Consider the following 9,233-nt stretch of genomic DNA (forward strand, 5'->3'; position numbering starts at 1 on the left):
CCAGGCCCAAAGAAACCTAGGTCCCATGGTTTCTCTTATTTGCAATATCTAGTATATGTATGAGTCAAGCAGAAAGGGTCAGATAATGTGATGTTAGGACAATGAATCCAAGATATGTATTTAAATGGTTTTTTTCTTTCATGCATTTGTTTCTAATGCACTTATAAGATTATCTTTTTGTTGCTTTGTATGTCCCTCCCCCACATTAAAACTCCTGCTTTCACTATATTTGATGTCGGTATAATTTGTGAAGTAGAAGGGGAAAAACAAGTCGTTTAAGGATACTGGTGGACCCGTGCAACAATGAGAAGTACAAGTTGTCATGTCCAAAACGAACTTTACAACTTTGGTGGGGGGGAGGATTGGTTGGGGGTCGGGGGGAGGCTGGGAAGGGATGTGAAGGGTAAACAAAGAAGGAGGTTGCAATGCTTGATAAGAAATGTACTCATTATCTTGCCCGTGTAATGTAACCCCTCTGTACATTTTGTTCACAATAAAAATAATAATAGAAATAAAAATAATAAAAAACATTACCAATTTAAGGCCTAATAATCAAGAGAAATATATGGACTTCTCTTGCAACTATGAAAATATTTGGTGTTAAAATGGCAGTAGTGTAAGTTCCTGCCTGTTTGGAAGGTAGACAGGCCAAGACATTAGGTAATCATGAATATGAACAATTTTTCACTTTCTTGGCTTTAGCTACTTTTGAAATGGTAGGTATCATAAACAATCATATTTTGATAAAATGCCTTCTAGTATGAACAGTTCTGGTTGAACTGTTCATCTCTCTATGATCACTTGTAACTAAGATTAGTTTTGTTCCACTAATACAATCTATGCTGTCAGGGTAAGATATTCTGGTTGGTCTGTTCCTACATGGAAGAAGGTAAAGGGTCAGGTAGACATTTGTGCCAGTAAGACCTCATTTGGGAAAATCTCAGCTGCATATGTTTAGAAGTAGCTCTTAAACAAGGCTTACTTTGAATCCATTGGCTCCACAGAGCTAACACAGTTGGATAAATAAGTACTTGAAAAAGCCGTCTCATTTGGACTTAGCTATTAATACTTGAAAGTATGATCAAATTCTAAATGAAAAGGACTTAAAATAGTCATTGACAAAAAAATTGCAAATGTGAGCAATCAACTGAACAACATTTTTTTTCAACTATTCACAGAATTTTAGGGAAATAAGATTAATAGCATTTTTAGGAACAATAAAGTTTCCTTGTTACAAATAGGCACTTAAGCATATAAGCCTTTATAAATATTTCATCATTAACTACTAAAATTTGCAGGATACTACATTCTTCAGCAGCTTGTATACCAAAATTACAACAATACAGGGATTAACATGGCACTTGTACAAGGATGATATGAAAATTTGTGAAGTATTCAAAATTTTTCATTCTTCAGATGCAAGAAATGAAAAACAGCTATTAAAAAGTTGATTACAAAATTACAAGTGAAACAATACACCTAATTCATATAATTAAAAGTTACTTTGATATCAGTGTATTAAATTTTCACCTTAGAAAGGCCTTTACATAGCATAACCTTTACACAACTTTTGAAATTAGACAACATTGTCGTTTTATCCCAAAGAAATATAATACTAAAAGGACCTAGGGAAAAAAAAAGGAATCAAACTGTTTCTGTATGGAATGCAATCTGAAAGGACGCATTAATGATCCTATATGTTATAAAACAATGTAGAATTCAATGTATTATATCTAGGAGAGAATAAAAGAGATTATGGACACTATACAAACATAGAATATAGAATATTTTAAAATATACTTTTTCAGACAAACAATGGAAATATCTTTAGTTTCTATACTACTCATTTCAACAGATAAGTTAAAATTATTTCCGATCAACAAAATCACAAACTCTGCATAAATCATTATAGATGTATACAAAAACTCTTGAATACATTTTGACATCAAAAGCAGACAATTCACTTTGAAGAACTCCATAGAATCCGTGAATTGTTACTATAAGATATTGTTGTTATTTGGATTGTGAAAATATATTGTATTGACAAAAAGGAATTAATGACATTTTTGAAATTTAAGAAAATTAACCGAATAATTAGGATTTAGGAGAACAATTTGTACAGCCTTCCACAACTTCAAAGAGGTAGTGATACATACTTATCCTTTTGGTAATATCAAATGCAGTTTCTTCCAAGTGGTTCTTCAGACCTGGTTTGACATATTGGTTCAACAGTTCCAGTGTATTTTTGCTATCTCAATTACCAGCAGCAAGATGGAAGGGGGTCAAGAAACCTTTAGTTTGGGCATTGGTATCTGCATCATGAAGAAGAAAGAAGCCACTATGGTATTATTACACGTACATGCACTGTGCAGGGGTGTCCAGCCATCTACAGTTATTGCATGTGCCCCTTGAGCCACCAACTCACGGACAATGTCTAAGTGTCCACTGTAGGCTTCCCGATGAAGAGGGGTATACTCATCGTCATCCCTAGTATTCACATGAGTAGCCTTTTTGGAAAGTATTCTCTGCAATGTAGTAAGCTGGTTATTTTCAGCAGCCCAAAGAAGAAATTTGCTTGGATCCTTCTCCATTTTTTTTCTTGCAATTTTTACCATTCCTCATATTTTCATCTTGTTCCTCATCTTCATCAGAATTGCCTAACCAGATACATTGAGTACCAGAGGAAATGAGGTGTCCATGTATTTCCCTAATAGTTAATGTTGGTTGACCTGGTCAGAAATATCTGGTGAATTCTCTGCGTATGTTTTTTCACCATGATTTATTTTCTTTTTCCATTTTTACTATTCGAAATTATTCTAACTGGAGATTAGGGAATAAATGGAGAGCAGAGGAAAGATGTTCCTCCATATTCAAAGTACAGACTGAAAATGAGGACCAGTGGTGTCTTCATGTGCAACTTATTCTAGGAATGAGAAAATGTGAAATAATGCCCCATATATAAATGATTTGGGAAATGGCAGTGCAGAAAGTGAAATGATGCAACCCAAAATATAAAACAATATAAATTAGGATAATTATGGAGCAATCATATTATCTATGAGAGCCATGAAAGACATAGATGAGTTATCCACAAAATCCATGCCTCTGATCAATTTATAGAACAAGCAGAATTTTTTTTAAAAAAAGATGGAAATAGAATTTATGTATTTACTTGAAATTAGTAAATACCTTTTTAATAGCCTACATTAGAATCTAAATCCTTGATAGCACTAGTAACAGATCTGACTGAAATCAGTTGAATCACACTTTTCCTGTACAATGAAGGAATAGGTACAGGCTAGGAAAGCAGCTAGAAAAGGCAGGCTGATTGTATCTGTGAGAAAACTTTGTGGAAACTGGTATTGAGGATTACTTACTGGTGACCCACTTGCACTGGAAGCATGATTCTGACTTCTTGCTTGCTGATTCTGAACTATTGCTTTGATCATTATATTCTCCAAAAAGAAAAAGAATTGATAACAAAGGACTACTAATACATTTTGACTTTTCATTAAGCATATTCAATCATCAAAATCACACGAAGACAATAGACAGGCCTATTTTTTTTAGATGAAAACAAGTGTCTTTAAAAAAACAAGGAATTTAAGTAGTCTTCCAAAGGACTTCCATGTTACTTACTGCATTATACATTTTTCCTAATGTTGAGTAACAATGAATAATGGATCTACTAGAAAGCTCTTAAAGCTCATCTGTTCAATAGTGAGTTCTCTTACACTATATTATGGAATTTTTTTGTATGGTCTTAGGAAGAAATTTACATTACTAACTTGAATTTGTGACAGGAAAATATCATGAATGTACATCTTTCTTCTATACTCTCAGTTTTACATAATTATCTAAATATGTGCATTAAATAAGTATAGAGGAAAAAGTAGAAGCCACACTGGTGGATCATGGCTTTAATCCTAGCTAATCAGAAAGAAGAAATCTGAGAATTGTAGTTTGAAACCAGACTAAGAAAAAAAAGTCCATTAGATTTTGATTTGAAAGTAACCAGCTAAAGCTAGAAATGGAGCTATGGTACAAGCAGTGAAATGCTAGCCTTGAGAAAACTAAAACAAAAAAATAACAAATTCTGGGACAGAGCCAGGCCCTGACTTCAAGCTCTAGTATTAGCATCAAACTAATTAATTAATTAATTAATTTAAAATAAATTAAGTGGTCACATGTGGAGAAAATGCTCAGGGATATCACCCAGGCTCTTATTTCAAAAACTACAATCTACCAAAAAAATCTATTTAAATAATACCTGTGTAAATAGAGTATTTTCATCACCCAAATGCACATCCATGCTCAGTTACTTTTGCAAGGTAACTCTGTTATGTCTGGAGTACCACATAACATTATCACTTAAGTAGAAAGCATTGCAACATGGGTTCACTCTATCTCTCTAATGGATTTTTCTCCACACAAATACTCAAATCTTACAATTATTCCAATTCTTTGAAGTCATAGCTTTTTTCTTTAACATCCATAATATTAAAGTTTGAATTTAGTGTCTTGTGTCTCCTAAATGGGTGTTCTTACCAGTTTGTCATGCCCCCAGCCCTAAATTATCCAGATTAATTTTCAGATAGAATCTGGCTTCCTACTTGTGTATGATCATGGGCCCAGTCCACTTGATGTTATTCTTCCTGTAATTTAGAATAACAGGTGTCTGGCATTGTGTACAGAGCTTTATGTCCAGTCTGGGCTTTAACCACTATCCTCACAACAGTAGACTCCCATATAGTCAGGTTTTTCATAAGCTTATCATAGCTAATTTTTTTAAATAAATCTTTGCATTTCCTGCAGGTTCTTGAGTACTGAATTAATTTGTGTTTTCTTTGGGTTCGTTTGTTTCATTTGAATATATGTATTCAGTGGTTCCTCATTTTTCCTTTGGTTTCTTTCACTCAAGTTCTTACCTAAAGTGCTAAGAAACCAATTCTTCTTTCTCAAGATAGTCAAGCTGAACTTTATTTATTCCAAAGCAATTTCAGTAATATTTAAACATCTTCATATCTAGGAATGGTATACAAATGCTAATCACTGAGAAGGGTCTTTTTATTTTCACAGCAGTCTTTGGCATTCACAGACTCATCATGAATTATACAAATATAATAAAACTCAGATGCTTGCCAGGAGGAGAAAAACCTATTACTAATTGTTTGACAGAGGCTTCCCTTCTCATGAATGAAATACGCTGCTTGATGCAAGATTTCACAGAATCATATTGCTAGGGAGAACCTAAAAAATCAGCTAACACTACAGAGTTGAGGGAGATTACTTGACTTCCTGAATAATTTACTTTTATGTCAAATAAAAGCAGGCTTCCAAAAAGAGAGTAGACTTTAGAGAAACATGATGAGTTGTATGTAAGTAGGTGCTTAGCTGACTTTGTTAATTGGTGGACTAATACAGGGAAATAAAGTACAGCAAAGTAAAAAAATAAAGAAATCTGCATTGAAATAATCATTTCTGTGTGTGTGTGCATGCACACATGTGCGTGTACACACACGCATGTGCATTACTCATGCATGCATTATTCATTGCTGAGGCTTGATAGTGTCTAGACACTATCCCAAAGTTTCTGTGGTCAAGGAGAGTGGTCTACCACTTAAGCCACTACTCCACTTATGGTTTTTTGGAGATAATCACATGTATTGTCATGATTGGACTGGCTTTGAACAGTGGTTTTCAGATCTCAGCCTCCCGAGTAGCTAGCTAAGCTGATTCAGTCTCTGAGTAGCTTGTTAAAATGCTGCCTGTACTCTATGCTTCACTGCTGTTTTATACTTTTCCTGAGGTAATCACAAGTCTAAGTCATGTATGTCTAATTGTTTAAAAATATTTACTGCTTGGCACCAGGGCTCCCAACTGTACTCTTAACTACTTAGGAGGCTTGAGAACAGAACCCAGGCCACATTTTAGTGGACTTCCATAATCGATAGCTGGGTGCATTGGATCATTTCCACCATCTTGCACTATCTAGAGACTAAAATTGGAAGGACTGCAGGATCAAGGCCAGCCATGGTAGATAGTGCAACTCTGATGCCTTTGATGATGGGAAGGCTAAAAGGACAGATCAGGTGCATGTTCTTGTGGAAAGGGAACCCCTACCCTAAAATTAACAACTGATATGATGCCAGCCTAGCAAGAACAATACACGAAGTTGAAATCCCCACTAAAATAAGTATATACCTTAACATCCAAAAACATAGTAGAATCTGTTCTTTGCTCTAATATAATCTTTATCTGATTATCATATGATGTGACAGAATAGTTTCTTCGTTAAACTTATGATATATTTAAGAGGACCTAGAAAATTCTTCCTCACTTCTTAAGTGCAAATGAATGGCAAATTGCCTCATTTCTTACATATTTGACTACCACTAAAAATTCGTCTAATGATTATTATAGTAATACATTCTGATTTATTACTTTACTGTGTAACAGTTTTTAAACTTTTTGCTTCTCTGTTGAAGTTTAAGTATTTAAATTGTATCATCAAAATATATTCCTTGTGTACTTGGGGCAGTTCTTTACTAAGTTTTTAACCAATGGCTTCTAAGAATTTTTTTTTATTGTTAAAATATTGTACAGAGGAGTTACAATTACATGGGCAAGACAATGAGTACATTACTTATCAAGCATTGTTGCCTCCTCCTTTGTTTCCACTTCCCATCCGTTCCCATCCCCTCCTCTTCCCCCCCACCCAATCCTCCGCCCCTCCACAGCCAAAGTTATAAAGTTTGTTTTTCGACATAACCTCTTGTACATCTCATTGTTGCAATGGGCCCACCCGTATCCCTATTTAAATTATTTGTTTTTTCCCTTCCCCTCCAAAAATTATACCAACAGCAAATACAGTGAAAGCAGGGGTTATACCGTGGGGGAGGGACATATAAAACAACAAAGAAATAATGTTATAGATATGTTGGAAATAATCGCATGAAAGAAAAAAATTTTGAATACTTATCTTGGGGTTCATTTCACCTAACATCAACTTATCTGACCTTTTCTACTTGACTCAGACAAATACTAGTTATTGCAGATAAGGGAAACCATGGAACCTATGTTTCTTTTGGCCTGGATTACTTAACTCAATATAATTTTTTCAAGTGTTTCCATTTCCTAAAAAATGGGGCAATGTCATTTTTCTGATGGAGGCAGAGCATTCTATCTAAGAATTCTTAATTGGTATATTCTTTGGTTTATTTTTAATTTCAATTTAATTTTATTGTAAAGGTAATTTACTTAGGGGTTACATTTTCATAAGTAAGATAATGAGTACATTCCTTATGGAAGGAACATTGTTATCCCCTCCATCGATTTTTTTGTACACTCATACAACTACTGATGCTTTTGCAATTGCTATTGATCAATGGGCACTTTTTCTTTCTTTGTTCATGCATTTTTATTATAAAATTGATATACAGAAGGTTTACATTTACTTGTCACCTAAAGAGTACACTTCATTTTATTTTCTAAATTTCAAATTTTGAACTTAATTATTTATTTTCTTTTGTTTCATTAGGGTAATTCTTTTTTCAGAGCTGTAGGATTAGTTAATTTAATTGCATGATTTTCACACATGTAAATTAATCAGACACATATATTTTGCTTTTAAAATATTTAACATGTGAATATATGAAATTATTTTCTTAATTTAATATGGTTGGTGAATTTAAATAAATTTATTTTCTTATAGTTCTAAACATATTTTTCCAGGTAACAAATACTAACTGTATTTTCAAGAAACACATACTTTATTAAAAAAGGCTTCATTACCTGGCCACTTTTTGAAAATTTACTTTCTTGTACTTGAACTTAAAAAAGTTTGAGCTGGGCATGGTGATTTGTGGCTTCATTTTCTAGCTATAGGATGAATTGCAAATAGGTTTGTAATTCAGGAGAGCCTGGGAAACTATGAGACCTTATTCTAAAAATATCCATAGTGAAATGATTAGAGATATAGCCATCAATAGCAAGATATGGAGCATGCACCTGGATATCATATTCTAAATCTTGAGTTAAAACACCAGTAACCTCAATCTTTTGTCAAAATAAAATGATACGTTTCAAAATGTTTATTATTTAAAACATGTTTGCAAAGGTTCTCATGTGTTCTATTTCTTAATTTTCAATTTACTTAATCTATAAGAATCCAAGTGTATTGTCTTTTATTTCTCCTAAACTTTTATATAGTATGAGCAATATTATTATTTCATATATTAACTTTCTTTTACTATTTGTGATAAATTCCTCGGTTTAATATAATAATATCAATATTCTAAATGTGTGTACGTGGTGTGTGTGTGTGTGTGTGTGTGTGTGTGTGGTTGTGTGTATGTGTGTGTGTGCTTTGTGTGTACTTTGTAATGTTGGGGGGTCAGATCAATGATTTCACAAATGCTAGGCCAAGGTTTTTGCACTGCACTATACTGTCTAGTTGTAATGTAGTGTTTTAAATTATGACTTTTAAATTTTCATTACTAGTGATTTTTCAAAATTATATATGATAAAATGTGATCCATATACTATCCACGTTAGCAAATTTTATTGTTATTTAGAATATTTCTACTGCCTTTCCACTTTCAAACCCTTGTGTTTGTTATTGATAAATGTTTTACTTTGCTTCTTTTCTCTCTTCATTTTTCCATTAGACATTACTTATTCTTTCTCTTATTTCTTTGGAAAATAATTATCATATTCCTATTACAATTTCCTTACACTGTAAGAGGTCTATACAATGCTTTATTTTCTATTTTATTTTTCCAATCTTCTCTGACTCTCAGCTCACACTATTAGGTGGATTAAAAAGAAAAGTGTTTCAGGACAGTTGATTATTTTCCTGCTTCTCTTCTTTGTAGTCTTTCTGTCTTTTGAAACAAAATACTAATGGCATACAGCTCCTATATGGTCCATCATTCTGTCCCCTCTCACTCTCCTCTGTAGTACAGCTCTCAAGTCGTTATCATTCAGGTATATTATGCTGTAGTGTTATCTAAATTTTAACTCATTCCTAAATTAATTTTAGTGGCTTCAAGCATTCTCTAAAGACATTTTTCTATATATAATCTCTGGGGCCTTGTGTTTTCACAAGGTGCAAAATATGAGTGACTATCAAACATCTAGATAACTGTGTTATTGGATATTGGTCCACCTGCTCAATAAACTCACATGTAAGTTCAAGGAATACAGATCATTCAGAACAATCTTGTAAAATG

General features: G+C 33.3%; 1 pseudogene; it reads left to right on the forward strand.

Annotated features, from left to right (window-relative positions):
* Nucleotides 1-1,306: 1,306 nt before the first annotated feature.
* Nucleotides 1,307-1,406, forward strand: LOC122099815 (annotated as a pseudogene).
* Nucleotides 1,407-9,233: the final 7,827 nt, after the last annotated feature.

Source organism: Dipodomys spectabilis, unplaced genomic scaffold (genome assembly GCF_019054845.1).
Source record: "Dipodomys spectabilis isolate Male_0828 unplaced genomic scaffold, ASM1905484v1 ptg000536l, whole genome shotgun sequence".
NCBI classification, from domain to species: Eukaryota; Metazoa; Chordata; class Mammalia; order Rodentia; family Heteromyidae; genus Dipodomys; species Dipodomys spectabilis.